General features: G+C 40.3%; 1 protein-coding gene across 2 annotated transcripts in view; it reads left to right on the top strand.

Annotated features, from left to right (window-relative positions):
• The window catches only part of nav3 (neuron navigator 3), a 539,739-nt gene that overhangs the window by 68,087 nt on the left and 455,942 nt on the right, over positions 1-15,710 (top strand). Inside the window, exon 1 of one of the 2 annotated variants that reach the window (XM_049566145.1) lies at positions 8,900-8,969. The exons of the other annotated variant lie outside the window; for it this stretch is intronic. The gene's annotated coding sequence lies outside the window, so the exon portion shown is untranslated. Of the gene's footprint in view, positions 1-8,899; positions 8,970-15,710 lie in introns of those variants that run through there. 2 annotated transcript variants of the gene reach the window in all.

Genomic DNA, 15,710 nt, shown 5'->3' with positions numbered 1-15,710 from the left:
CTGCTGTTGTACGCTGCGCTCATGCGGCGATTAGCGCTGATATTAGAGCGGCTGTGTTGTGGCAGTGTATTGCCCACCCTTTAGATCCCAGGTAATGATTATAGCACAGTTAGCACTGTGGGTTAGCACTGTTTATTGAGTTAGCAACGTTAGCTGCTAGCCCCGCCACCTCCATGTTGAGAACTGTGCGCACACTATCCCGCTCCAGACTCTGAATCATAACTCTGACAGTTGTTGAGGTCCTTTTTAAGGAATTGTTTTTATAAAACCTGCCAATTGGAGAACAGTTACATTTCATGTAAAATTAGCAATTTGTCTAGAAGAAATATTACCAATTCAAGTTAGCTGACATTTCGCACTATGATGTTAATGGTAAAACGTAACATTACTCTTTTGTTTTCAAAAAGAATCACAACATTAAAAATTGGCTTTATAATTATTGATAAATTGCTGATGAGTCATGCGTCAGATTTTGATATCTGTCCAACAGCCACAAAAGCTACAGTAGCTGCAGGAGCTAATGTTAGCTTTAGCAGACAAAGAATGAGCTGCTCTTCAGCCCTCATTATCTTAATGTTTAAAATGATAAATAGATGATAAACTTTAATGATAATATGATGTGCTAAGAGGGAGACCTGGAATACTGTCATGCTTGACATCTTGCAAGCTAGTTGTTAGCTACTTGTCTGAAAATTGTATGATGCAAGCAATGATACAGAGTGGAGTTATTTTGTGAGGAAGTTATCTTGGAACCAGCGTAAAAGATATACAGACAGACTGAGAGCATATTAACCTGATAACAGCAAAGTGTTTGTAGTTTAGCTACACTTGCACTGGGAACAGTTGTCATGTAAACCAGTAAAAGTCAGTGGTTACAGAATACATTTTAATTTAACTTGTTTACATGGCTTGTAAAGATATTATTTTGAGTAGTAAGTAAAACTTTGGTTCTAGTAATTGGAAAAGTACACTCTTTCAGATCATGGCTCTACTTTAGAAAAGGTCCTCTTCCTAGCTTTTCAGACCTTTTAGCTGCACTTCACGGTGATTTCAAAAACCTCTCATGGACTTCCTCAGCAAAAGGGGTGTTTTTTTAGCTTACATACTAGACTGTATTTCAGTGACCTGGGTGGGTGTTTGTGACTGTAGTGTCAGTAGCTGGAAAAAATTGAACCCACATGACCTACTAATTCTCCCCCTCCTCTGCAACCATTACTTAAGTTGCTCTTAAGCAAGGCACCAAACTCTGCAACCACTTCAGTGGAGCTTAATTGCAGTGGGCAGTAGTTGTAAATGTGAGTGTGTGAATACCAAACAGACTGGTGAAAGAGAGCATACGTGCTGTGTCGAATATTGGCTGAATGAGCTCCGACCAAACAGACAGATCTGATCTGCCTTTAGCAGACTGCTCCTGATTAATTGAGGCGGTGGCTCATGTTGGTGAATAGTAAACAAAACCTCACTGCTGTTCTGCTTTAGCTGAGCTTGGCTGCTAACCAGAGCTGTGGATTCATTCTGTGAATCTACAAAGTGTTGCTCTCATGAGGGAAAGAAAGTGACTCTGAGAAGTGTATCACTTGTATCTGTCATCAGAGGCTGTGAGGTGTGGTAACAAAGATGACACCCGAGCTTCTTCTCCTTGACTTTCTATTTCTCACTCTTGTTGTTTTTCAGCCTCCGTCATTTCTTCTCTCCATGCCTCCAAGTTAGCATCCATCTCCTTTGTCACACTTTCATCATCTTTTATCCTCTCTGTTTCTGTCTGTGACACCCTCTCACTTTTCTCTCCCTCTCTTATTCATTCTGTGACTCGCTCCCTCAGGCCCTAAACCATGTTGGTAGCTGTGTGCATGAAGACAAAAGCGTGTGCTGCATTCCCAGCTGCAGCCAACTGCCACCTCGCACCAACAAAGCTTATCTGCTTCTTTGGCCGTCCTTGGAGAATAAGTGAATAGATGTTTATATTTTGCCCGGGAGAAATTTTTTTCTGTATGGAGGGCAGTTGAGCCGGAGATCGTCCTCGGTGATTTGCTGCCTGTGAAGAATGAAGATGTGCGAGGTCGGGCGTGTTCAAGGACGACCCTGGACTCCAGCTGCTAGCAGTGGAGGGGACTGTATGCACAATTGTATAAAATAAAAAAAAATAAAACAGCTCTTGTACCAATGGTAGGATTAGGGAAAAGGTAACAAAGATCCTATAAAAAAATCTAGAAAATTCTAATGATTAAAGGAAAAAAGTTCTAAGATTTAAAAAAAGAGAAAAGAAAAATCAAGACAGTATTTTGAAAAAATTCTTAATGTGAATTGATAAGGCAAAATGTACATGTTTTCTTCTTTGGCTTGGCTAGCCAATCTCACTTTTTCTCCAAATGAACATGTACGTAGAAGCTGAATGAAGAGGTATATCATGCTCCTCTACAGGCTGGAATGGTGGTTTCAGAAAGTGTGAGTGTGTGTGAGAGAGTGCAGCGAGGAGAACCAGCAGTACATCACAGCCTGGCTAATGGAACACTGCGCTCCTGAAGGGTCCTCAGCTCTGTCTCGTCCATCATGGCTCCACCATCCCTCCGCAGAGGATTCGGGGTAGATGGTGACACCTGAGCACACCCGCAGGACTCAAGTGCTGTTAGTGCCTGTGAAGTGCCCTGCCTCTTGGCAAATCTTAAGTATTTTCTCTACAGAATTAAATATTCATGCCTAAATAAGCAGCAATCAAAGTTAAAGTTTGGGGAAAAGAAACATCCTTGGTTATTTATAATTTTGAATTTAACGTTAAAAAACTCAGCTAGCCTGCTTTGTCAGGACTATGTGCAACCCTGTCTTCTAGAAAGCACATACTTCACTCATATACTTCTTATTTGCTTTGTACTGCGAAACATAACTGGTGCTATTATCAGTGAATGGATACCTTTTTGGACTGCTCACATGTTGTACAGAGGTGTTGGGGTGGATGGTGGACCTGGACTCAGTAGACCTTTTCCCACCCTTAGAACAGCCAAATAGCCAGAATAAATGTTGCCGTTGTATGTTTCTGCAGCAAATAACAGATATGTTAAATTTCTACGTTTCATAGAAAGCATGTTTTATATACAGTAAAGCAGATATGTTGCAACTTCATGACCCCGTTGCCAAGGCCCTAATGTTAGTAAAAAAAAAATACCCGGTTGGGTTGCTACAAATACTGCAAGAAATGTCCCCACATCCCGTTAAAAAGTACCCTGCCTGGTTGCCTCAAACACGGCTGGAAATGTCAGGACATCTCATTAAAAATACCATTTTGTTGCCACAAACAGGGCTGGAAATGTCCCAATGTCTCAATAAAGAAATATCCGGTTTGGTTGTGACAATCACAGCTAGAAATGTGTTCATATACTTAAAGATACCCAGTTTGATCGTCACAAACATTGCTGGAAATGTCCCGACATGTCATTAAGAAAACCACAAACACATCTTGAAATGTCTCAACATCTCATTAAAAAATACCCGGTTTGGTTGCCATGAACACAGACATCTCGTTACAAAGTACCCTGCATGGTTGCCAAGAACACAGCTGAAAATATCCCATCGTCTTGTTGAAAAATACCAGGTTGGTTGCCCCAAACACAGCTGGAAATGTCCCAATGTCTCAATAAAAAAAATACCCGGTTTGTTAATGTTGTGACATGTCATTAAAAAATACCCGGTTTGGTTGGTATAAACACAGTTGTTAATGTCCTGACATCTCATTAAAAAATACCCGGTTTGGTCGCCACAAACACGGCTGGAAATGTCCCAGCATTTTGTTAAAAACTACCTGTATTGTTGCCACAAGCACAGCTGGAAATGTACCAACATCTCTGCTGATATGTATGTAATCAGAACCAGGCGACTTTAAAAATGTTGATATGATGTATGTAACGTAGAAACATATTCATAGTTTAGAGAAACTTACAACAGTTCTAGCACTGGGCTGCTCACAAACCAGTGAAAAGAATGAGGAAAAAAAAACAGAAATGCCAATCTCTCATGAAATGAATTGTGTGTTCATTGAGAACCACATTGCTCATAGTGAGAAGCTGATTAAGAAAATGTGTTTTCAGTTTGCCCTGTTCTTAAAGAAATTGCATCCAAAGCCTCTTAATTCACTTCAAACCAAATCCCCGCTGAGCCAAGGTGTTATACAACATGCTATTGATCACACTGGGTCACCTCTGTGGTGCTGACAAGCACCATTGAACACCGTAGTGTTTGCATGTGTACAGGATTTAGATTATCGCCGCCACGTGATGAGGACATCTGCATGCCGATCAGTAGATGCCTCTAAGCCTCCATTGATTACCAATGGAGCTCCGCACTGTAACAGCTTTAAAATCTGATCTCTGGCGTCTGATGGTGTTTGTTCACAGGATTGCCTCTGTTTGCTGTAATTGCCAATTATGCAGGAAACATGACAGCATTACATGGAGATCTGTACTGATTTCAGCATGACTGCAGGTGTGTTTAGATAATGTGTTCACCTAGCAGTTGTGGGTATTGATGCATAGTGATTTGCTGTTCTTCTTGGATTTACACTGTGCATTTACAGTCCTTTATTTACCCAGTAAAGACTTACAGTAGCCAAGCCCTCAGTATGGATTTATCATCCATCTGTGCTACAGTTTTAATCTTGTATGATACAATGAAATCAAGTCATAATATTGTAAATATTGTTGCAGCTGACTGCTGTTTTATAGATTAATATGTTGATCTTTTTAGGATCAACTAAGCCCAACCATTGATTGTCTATAAATATAGATATGAGGGTTAAATAATCTAATGACCAACATTATTGTTATTACTATATATTTATTTATCCTCCTCCTTCTTGCACACACTTAAATATTCCTCTAGTTACAATTATTCATACATAAATACATGACACACTTACACAACACAGTTTGATACATGCACACAAACACTAACAATACTCGGAGTCTGTTTCATACATTTTGTGTTAATGTCTGTGTATCTGATTATACCTTTGTACTATGTCACAATCACAAAAACAAAAAGAAGGAATCCAAAAGCAGAATACCAGCCGATTTTGTTTTTCAACAGCTAACATTTTCTATGAGCATCCTAAACGTAGTTACTATTAAAGAATTGTGCCCAAGGGTTAGGGTTCTGTGGATAAATTACTTATTTCAGCTCTATGGGAGAGACTGACAAGCTAATTTTTTTTTTACATAAGAGACATTTTCATACCTTTACTAAATGGTAGTGGAGAGATTAGAGGAAATATGGGGAGAGAGGGAGATTGTGAACGTGCAACAAAGCTCCCTGGCGGGAAGTGAACTGGGGATATTGCAGCAAAGACCACTGATAAACCAAGATGGCTTACTTTTGATTGATTTCCTATATCTGTGTCACGTGGGCTTTGCCACTGCCTCGCCCCTTTAGGAGACTAGCTGAGTTTTCATACGCCAGACACGTCCTGAACATTCTGACACAACAACAGCATTTTTTCAGGCAGCCCTGTTGAGACCTGTCTCTGTCTCAGCAACACATTCTCGTGAGATCTGGCAACACCAAATCTCTTGTCTCGGTGGTTTCACTGCAGTGCTGCCGACAACACTTTCCAACCAGATTAATAGAAATTGAAACTGACTTACATGTGAAACCATTTCAATCAGGAGAGACAGAAGATTGAAGTCAAGATAATATTTAATACAGAATATGAGTGTACAGATTAACAGATGATTTGTGCTGATTAAGATTTAACACAAGTCTTTGGTGCTTGGACACCAGAGGGCGATATTTTGTGATCGAGGGACATCTGAGTGGCAGTAAGATAAATCCCCCCATGGCGTTCAGACACTGGTGGTGGCGTTGGCTGCTGACTCTGAGGCTGCTGAGGCGTATGTGGCTGATGAATCTGTAAAGACTAGGTGGTGATGGGGAGGTGGAGGGCGTGCATGATGGCAGCAAGAAAGAACTACGGCACAGAAAGAACCATATTTAAAATAGGGAGCAGTAACATGATAGGCTGACAGAGAACGTGTATAGCTGTGCTTCTGGTTAAATGTGAATCAGCTGATGACTCAGTTGACAGACCCAGACAATGACACCTGGAGATAGTAAGTGAGCATGTATGCAAGGAGTGAATGGCAGGGTGAGAAAGAAATCTTACAGCCTGAGCATGAAAAGTATTGTCTTCCTGATTTTCGCTAGAGCTTCATGAATTAAAAGTGAAAAAAAAAAAAAAATACTGTCTTCGTAATAATTTAACTGTTTTGGGAGTGGAAAAGAAAACATTATTAAACTAATATGATCTTGTACTGGGTCCATATCAGATATTAAGCTAGCAGATAAAAATGAGCAGCAAAGTAAGGAGCAAACATTAAATTTGTACAGTACAGTATCTCACATAAGTGAGTACACACCTCCCATTTTTGGAAATATTTCATTATATGTTTTCATGGGACAACACTATAGAAATGACACTTTGATATAACTTAAAGTAGTCAGTGTACAGCTTGTATAGTAGTATAGATTTACCTTCCTCTGAAAATTACTCAAAACACAGCTATCAACGTCTAAACAGCTGGCAACATACGTGAGTACGCCCCACAGTGAACATGTCTAAATTGTGCCTAAAGTTGGAAAACCTGATAATGAAAACTTGTAGCCCAGTTTCTGAAGAGGGGTGATCATGCTCTCTGCTTGGAATTCATGTTTCACTGCTGCCGGCTCTGGGGATCTCGGTTCATTTAGGGAAACATGAATTCCAAGCATGATCGCCCCTCTTCAGAAACTGAGCCACAATGCAGTTTTCCAACATGATAATGACCCAAAACACACCTAGTAGATGACAACTGCCTTGCTGAGGAAGCTGAAGGTGAAGGTGATGGACTGGCCAAGTATGTATCCAGCCCTAAACTCACCTGTGCACCTGTGTGCCATCCTCAAGCTGAAGGTGGAGGAGCGCAAGGTGTCTTTACATCCATCTGCTCCATGATGTCATCATGGAGGAGTGGGAGAGGATTCCTGAAGCAAGCTGTGAGCTCTGGTGAATTCCATGCCCAAAAGGGTTAAGGCAGTGCTAGATAATAATGGTTGGCACACAAAATATTGACACTTTAGGCACAATTTGGACATGTTCACTGTGGGGTGTACTCACTTATGTTGCCAGCTGTTTAGATGTTGATGGCTGTGTTTTGAGTAATTTTCAGAGGAAAGTAAATCTATCCTACTATACAAGCTGTACACTGACTACTTTAAGTTATATCAAAGTGTCATTTCTATAGTGTTGTCCCATGACAAGATATAATAAAATATTTCCAAAAATGGGAGGGGTGTACTCACTTATGTGAGATACTGTATATAGTGTTGTGGTGTTTAGAATCTGTTTTCATCCATCCACAAAATATTCACTAACACTTCAAATGAGGTGGGAGGATGAGGGGGAGAGGAGACCACGCCCTCTTAGGAGACTGGTACAGCTTGTAATGCATTATCTTCTGTACTGGTTATGGTTTAAGTGGAGGGTGCAGTTCATGGTCAGTGCCCCACCTCCTATTGGCCATCAGAGCACACCAACTGGCAAACATTTTTCATTTTTGAAGCAAACATGCCAAAAAAATTTGCTGGTTTTAGCTTTTCAACTAAGGATATGTGCTGATTTTCCAGGGCTTTTATCATAGTAAACTGAATATCTTTGGGTTTTGGACTGCTGGTCGGACAAAACCAACTATGTTAATATGCCTACTTGGGATTTGGAAAGTCTTTGTGGGCATTTTTAACTATGTCCTGACTTTTTTTAGACCAATTAATTGATAAATTGGGGAAAAAACAGATTAATCAATACTGAAATTATTACATCTGACGCACTAATTGTGACATTTTAAATTGTTTCAGATTACTGTGGCATTCCGCACTGCAGTTTCTCTTAAGTAATAAGCAATTATCAGGTCATAGTCGAATAAAATCTGTAGTGAAATACAATCCAATTGTACACTTGGCGGGGTGTAAAAAGTAAAAAATGGCCATCACATGTCCCAGAGTCCGAGGTGACATCTGCAGACTGTTTGAAGGCTTAAACAATAAATTTCCAAAAGTCTATTGACGGTGGAGTAAAAGTGCAACAGAAGGTCAATAACCACCCAGAGAAAAAGGAATGACACCTACATCAGAACATTTATCACCTCTGCTGTGATGGCTCTCAAAGCTGTCAGATAATCCTGATGGGTCGCATTTGGGCACACGCTGAAACCTAACCAGGCAGAACTGGTACATTTCCAAACCAACCTGCTAGCACCTTTCTCATAGCTGCCAGCGACAGGTGAAAGATCCTGCTCAAAGTCAACAGATTGCAGCAGGTGTGCGGCCGCGGATGGATGAGTGTTTATGCGCTCATAGCTGATTACCCAGGAGAGCAGGGGAGAGGAGCAGACAGAGGGCAGGGAGGGGGCATAGAGGAAATCGCGATTGTGTCCTTCAGTGTGTGTGTGTGTGTGTGTGTGTGTGTGTGTGTGTTTGAGAGAGACAGGGGAGCAGAAAGCAAGAACAGGTGAGGAAAAAGCATTGTGGTGTGTATCAATGTGAGCAAGCAAGGGAATTCAATTGTTTTTTTGCCGTATAAAATTGATTTTCTGACAGATTGTTTGTTGCTTGTGTGTGTTTTTATTATTTTTATCACTATTTTTATTTTTAATATTATTTTTAAAATAATTGTATTTATTTATTTATTTAAAATGTAATTATAGATTTTATTTTATTTTTTGGTCTGATCTTTTTTTTTTTTTTTTTTTTTTTTTGCATTTTGAGAAAATAACCTAACTCAAGGTCCACTTCCTCTTTTCCTGTGCTTTCAGCTGCATCATCATATACAACATCAGCGGGTGATTTTTGCTCAGTTGTCGAGGAGTTGTTGTCATGGAAGTCGTAAGTTCTTGAAAATTTCATCACCTCATGAAGACCCAGGGGTGTGATTGAAACCCGAGAAAAACCGAGTAAGTGGACCTTAACTCAAGATTATTTAGTCAAAACATAATTTTTTTCATAATGTCTTGATTTCCTCAGTTTCAGAGTATGCTGATTGGCTCATATGATTTGCACAGCCTTTAATATTCAAATAAATAGCACGCATAGGAATCACACTTTCAGCTGCACAAGAAAAAAAAGGTTTCTCGACTTCTCTTGGCTGTCACAGCTGCTATCTCTCACTTCACCTTGCCCTTTCCTGCCCATTCTATCACACTCTAACAGCCTCTCTACCTGCTCCCTGAACCTGTCTACCCCCACATTTTCCTTGACGCTGTATTGCCACCATATTCTCATTTCTGTCACAACCGCAGCGACCTTGGATCCATGGCTTCACAATATACTTAATCGTTTGTAAATTGCCTGCATGGCAATAAGGCAAGAAATAATGGAGAACAACTATGTTTTTCTTACGTTTAAGTGGTGCTTTCTTTCTTGTACTTTGATGAAGTTATACACACTCACATCAAGGAGCCACTTAGTACAACCACAACCTATCACACTAACCACATGGGAATAAAGGTGTGGAAGGGGCAGTTGGCTCCAAATCAGTGCTATTTATCAGTCTGGGTTGTTTTTGTGTGAGTTTCTGAGTGTTGGCGATATCAGCCATAGAGATGTCTGCCTTCTCTCCAGTGAAATGGAACTAGATAGCACTCAGCTTGTGGTGCTCAAAGCACCAAAAAATAAATTTGATAAACTCAACAGCAATGTCTCTTTCCAGAAATCATGAAGTAAGTTACTCAAGATAATCTGTATATCTTGTTGTGGGCAGTTAATTGCAGGAACTATTTTCTTAGAGGCCGTTTACACGTTGCCGGCTATTTTCATAAACGGACATTTCACTGTCTCCGTTTTCAAAAAGATCTTCGTTTACACTTACCTGTGTATATATACACAAGAGCATGCCAAACCTGTAGTTGGCAGTGTAACGAGAAGCTCAAGCCTTCCATGTATCCATCGTCACCATAGCAACATAGGTCGCACTTTTGACACAGGCGCAAGTTCCGGCGCATACTGTGACGTCGACTGCCTATAACTCTGTTTATCTCTGTTTATCTCAGTTTACATGCAAACACGCAACCGGAGTTTTCCAAAATCTCCACTCTGGCCGGACTTTTTAGAAAGACTCGTTTTCAGAGGAGAAATCTCCGTTTGCGTGTAAACGAAGGGCACAAACGAAGGAAGATGTCTCCGTTTATCAAAATCACCGTGTACGTGTAAACGGCCTCTTACTACTGAGCTCCACCTGCCAGTAATATCATGGCACAGGAAGAGGCATGCATCTACTCATGGACAAGAGTCTCGTGCTCATGACAGCACAAGATGTAAACGTAGCTTGGTACACAGAAAATAGTTCGTACATAAAACTGCTCACAACAAGGTCTGTGGATGATCTTGAGTAACAGGGTCATGATTTCTGAAAAGAGCCATTGCTGTTGAGTTTATCAAATGTATTTTTTTGGCACTGTGAGCACCACAAGCTGAGTGCCATCTAGTTTCACTATATTCACAAGATGGCAGACATGTTTACGACCAATATCTCCAACTCTCTGCAACATTCACCAAAACAATCTCTAGGGATAAATATGCCTACAGGTAAGAGGAAAAATATGTATTGTTGATTTTCGGATGAACGGTCCCTTTAATGCCTTGCTCTGTGGACCCTCAGCAATACAACAGACTTGTACTGAAGCCTATCTTTAGTTCTCAGTCACACTGGACTTGGTTTTAATGTCTGAACCCACCAGTTACACTCTCTTCCCTTGATTTTAAGAAGCCTGCACATGCAGAAGCATCACTTTGCTGTCTCTAGGCAACAACAGATTCAGCTGCTGTCAGTCACTTAACTTGCATAGGTAATAACATTAGTAGTGTTGTTGATAACCAAATGAGAAGTAAACAGCCTTTGCAGTTATGACACAACAAGCATGATGAAAATAATTATGAGCAACTGCTTCCTTCAGTTTCATTGTCCACAGACAGCAGAAAAGACCGCCTCTGCTCTCATTTGATTGGACAACAGAGAAATATAATGTGGTGTAGGGTATTTTTTTCAGCCTCAACTCAAATGCTTAAGCACTAATTCTAATACTGGAAACAATTTGGGTATGAGCCAGTAACGTATGGAGCTACATCCAGCAGCAGTGTCACTTCATTCTCAGCTGACACAGGCACCTTAGTATGTAACTGCCCACTCTCATCTTAACACTTGATGTTTAGATTACCTGCTCATCATCCACCTTTTTCTGTTTATTATGTTGAGTCAGTTCAGTATTGCGTCCAATCTGTGTTGGTTGATGGCATATTGTTGTTCCATATCCGTGTAAACAGCAGAGCTATCCCATTACTTTCCTTCATGCCATACTGAAAGCAATTCCCCCCGTCATATTGAAGTACAGACTGTGTTCCGCTCTGTTCCTCAGTGAACATATTTTTGGCTTTGTTGGCATGACAAGATGATGTGCAAAGTAAAATCAATTGTCTGTCTTTTCAGCAACTCGCTATTCAACTGAGCATGTTTACCTTTATTCACAATGAGCTCAGTATAAGAAAAAAAATACAATCTCAGACTGTGTGCTGTGTATCAGTGTGGTTTCATGACTACTGACAAAATCCAGATAATAAGTTATGACAGTTAACTGTTAGATGTTAGAATTTAACAATGCTCTTTCAACATATTTACCATTTGTAAGTGTATTTTTAATTGACTTTTCATGCAAAGCAATGATTTTATTCCCATTGTAATTACACAATCATTCTTTCATTTAATACAACCGTCTGACACCATGTCTGACTCATTGTTATTGTACCACCAACCTAATTAGGAAAGGAGGGAACCTATTAAATTTTATTTGCGCAAGTGAGAAGAGCAATAATACATAAAAATATCAACTGAAAAATATATAGAGATATATCGTAGAGATAACCCAAACACACACACACACACACACACACACACACACACACACACACTCACACACACACACATGACCCATATGATAGAGATTTTAAAAAGAACAAAGAAATTCTGAAACACTGTTGCATGACAAGCACAAACAATACACAGTTAAAGGATAAGGCTGCTGTTCAATGTTTGTCCTTGAAAACCAAAACCAACAATTCATCAGTCCATTTCCCAGTACATTTCAACAGCCCCCAGTTCCTACTGAGGTCATAACTTTTTTTAAACCAACAGACATGTAAGGTTCAGTAATTTTTAAAAAAGGCTGGGCACTGCAATTTTCAACAATCGTCACTTAAAAGCAGTAAATGTGCATTTATTGGGGACTATTTTCAGCTGTGGATGAATACACATTTGCTGTGTTAGTGAGAAATTACAGCACGTGAGCAAGTCTTTGAGATTGCCTTAAAATAAACTTGTGTATTGTGTTCATGGTAGTCCACCAATTTGGTTGAGACTCAAATATCTGGATAGATATATGTATCTATATTTTCAGACATTCATGATCCCCTGAGGATGAACTATACACACTTCAATAATTTGATTTATGACCGAATACCTGCAATACATTCCCAACAGCCTTAGGTGTACTACTTTGTGTTTAGTGCTAATTAGCAAATGTTAGCATGCTCATAAGCTAGGCTACATTGGTGAAAATGGTAAAGATTACAACTACAACACTTCAACCTATTAACATTGTCATTTTCATACATTGTGAGTATGCTAGCATGTAGACATTAGCATTTAGCTCAAAGCCCTGCTGTGCCGGGTCCATGTCATTGGTTCGACAGCCCATTGGTTCGACATCCCATTAGTCCGACTGTCAGGCTCACGGCTTATGTGTTTGTCACTTTCTTTTTCATTTTAACCCACACCATGATCTTTTCCTGACCCTAACAAAGTGGTTTTTGTACCTAAACCTAACCAGACCTTAACCACAGGGCATCATGATGATTTTGGAACGGACTTCGGAACAATGAGTTTAATATGGTCGGAACAATGGGATGTCGAACCAATGGGCTGTCGAACCAATGGGCAGTTCCCGCTGTGCCACAGTACAGTTTAAGGCATACATGTAAAACAATAAGTTATTTCAGACTTTGGAAACAGAAACAATACTTCCTAGTATGCTCAGTTCATTACTGGCTTTGCTCTTTTCATGAAATAGTGAGAAAAATTAAGGAAGGTTAAATTGAGAAAGTATTTCCTACTTCCTGGAGATGGTGACTCAGACCAGAGATATTGGATAAAGGAGATACCCCACCGTAGGCTTATCCAATGTTAAGAAAACGGTTACTCTTCCTGTCTCCTAAGCGGGCATGGTTAGCTCTCCCTCCAGTCAGAGCCTGTTCTCTCTCCCTGACGTCACTGAATCAGGAAGTGAGCTGAGTGGGGTATCTCGCTTTATCCAATATCTCTGCTCAGACATGTGTTGCTGTACAGTTCCTCCTGAGTGTACACCTTTGTTGATTATGGATGTCACTTCCATTCCTCACTGCATTGTTTTCTCTTGGCCAGCACATTCTCGTCTCTGCCAGCCAGCCATGTTGTGTCAAGGTGAATTGATCATAAGCGATGCTGAGCGGTACAATTATTTTCCCATTTTGCTGCGGTTATTGATCTTTTCCTCTGTACAGCCAGCCAGTCAAAATGGATTAGCCATCAGATTAAGTCCAAAAATTCAGTGGGAGGGTCATTCAAATAGATGAAGGGTACGCAATTTGTGTTCCTGTGGAGTTCGTTTATTTGATCTTCCTCCTCCCCCCAGAGAGCAGAGAGTCTAAAATAATTTCAGATATCGGTCTGGTGGCTCTGGATACTTCATAGCATCCATCATGATCTAATCACCACCAGTGGTATGGTATCAGTCAACAGGGGACTCTACAGAGAGGCTGCCAGGCACAAACCTCAAACATTAAGGCCTGAGTATAAAGGATCCTCTTCTTTGAGAATAAATGATTTCATTGATAGAATCGCAGATTATCATTTCGCATGTATGCAACACCCTTTGGATTCTACAAGTGCTTGATAGGGTGAGAAAATGAAAATGAAATTGAAATGAAAAGCGGAACTTTTGATCACAAAAGATTATTCGGCAGATGATTTTGGAGCTTATGGAGAACTTAATTAATAACAGCAGGTAATACTCAGTGGCCCCGCAAGGGGTGAGGGGGGGGCGGGAGTGGGGCATGGCCACCCTGATGGATAATTAGAGGCAGATATTACTGTCTTTAAAGGGCTGTGACTTGCTTATTTTCCAAGTTAGGTAGAAGGTTGGGGTATCTTATTACACTGGATAATCTAAGGCATCCATTGGATGGCAGGATAATCAATAATCAATAAAGTGTAGCTATGGCAAGGTAGCTTGCAGTTTTTATTTTTATTTTTTTTATACTTGAGGGTCCTTAGTTGTTTGTGATTGGTATTTTCCCAAAGATCTGCCTAACAGATGGAGAGTCAGTTGTGGAGCAACATTTCATCCACAACATATTTAACCACAAACTTCATTAGTTCTTTGTAGCCTGCAGCTGCTCACAAGTAAAATCCAGTTTTGTTTTTTTAACTAGTGTAGGGCGACGGCCAACCTCCGGGCCCAAGGAGGACTCACCTATGGTGGGGTGTATTTCCTGGAGTTCAAAGTTATGCTGTCTGATGTAGTAGGTATTTCAGACTGGAGATCTGAGGATATGTCATTTCACTGTGTTTTCACAGCGAAGTGAAACAGTATACTTGTCGTCTTTCCTTGAGACAAAATCTAGAGGAAAAAAAAGTCATGGGAATATTTTGAGCTGCCCAAGGAAGCGTTTCAATCTTCCTACTTTGCTGCTTTGTGATGCAGTGCAATGATTATGAAAATGGATTTGCTGATGCGATTGTTGTTTTTCAAAGCAGTGGTGGAGTGATAATAAAAGTGACGTAATGAGTTGTTTGGTTTTGGGGTAACTGTGATATTATTACTGAAATTTTATCAGTAATTAGTAACACTACTCCATACAAATATTTTTACTTTAACGCATTACTAGTTACTGCCTAGTCTCTGTATACAGACTCTACATTCAGTGAATGTAGAGTCTGTAAGCAAACCCCGGAGATCTTGCCTCCGGAAGAAGAGCGGAAGAGCTCTGGTTTCCGGTGCTAGATCATATTGATCAATCACGTTTGAGCCGGCTGCAGTTGTTGCCAGGTTAAACACTCTGTGCGGTCAATTAATGAGGCGGAACATAATTGGTGTCACTGCAAACTCTGAATCCATCGCAATGGTTCAGCATATTTACTTATAAACAGAAGTCGGAAACGGAAGTTCGCCTACTCTGCCCCCAGAGGCTGTATTGCCGTCTACCGGAAGTCAGACGCCGAATACAGCCGATGGGTTCTGAGAATGGTTACTGCCCAACCCTGCTTTTTGGGTAGGGGGCTAAATAACTCTAAATAGCGAACTTTTGGAGAGGGAACAACTGGCATTGCCATTTTAAAGGGATCCCTTGAATTCTCACTTGAAGATATCTGTCTATCGATATCTGTCGGTTCTATGGGTACCCACGGGTCTCCATTAAACTTGTTCCTATTAAATGTTTTGTTTCTTACAATCAACGTACTCCTTCAAATTAAAGCTGTATAGTTATCTTTTTAAGGAAAAGGGCACTTGAAGGACAATAAAACACCTAACATGCAGCTACAGAACATTAAAATAGGATGATTAGGCCACTCAAAACTATTCTGTTGTCAGCTAATGCACATAATTAGT

Source organism: Epinephelus fuscoguttatus, linkage group LG22 (assembly GCF_011397635.1).
Source record: "Epinephelus fuscoguttatus linkage group LG22, E.fuscoguttatus.final_Chr_v1".
Classification (NCBI taxonomy): Eukaryota; Metazoa; Chordata; class Actinopteri; order Perciformes; family Serranidae; genus Epinephelus; species Epinephelus fuscoguttatus.
This window is presented reverse-complemented; position numbering and strand designations above follow the sequence as displayed.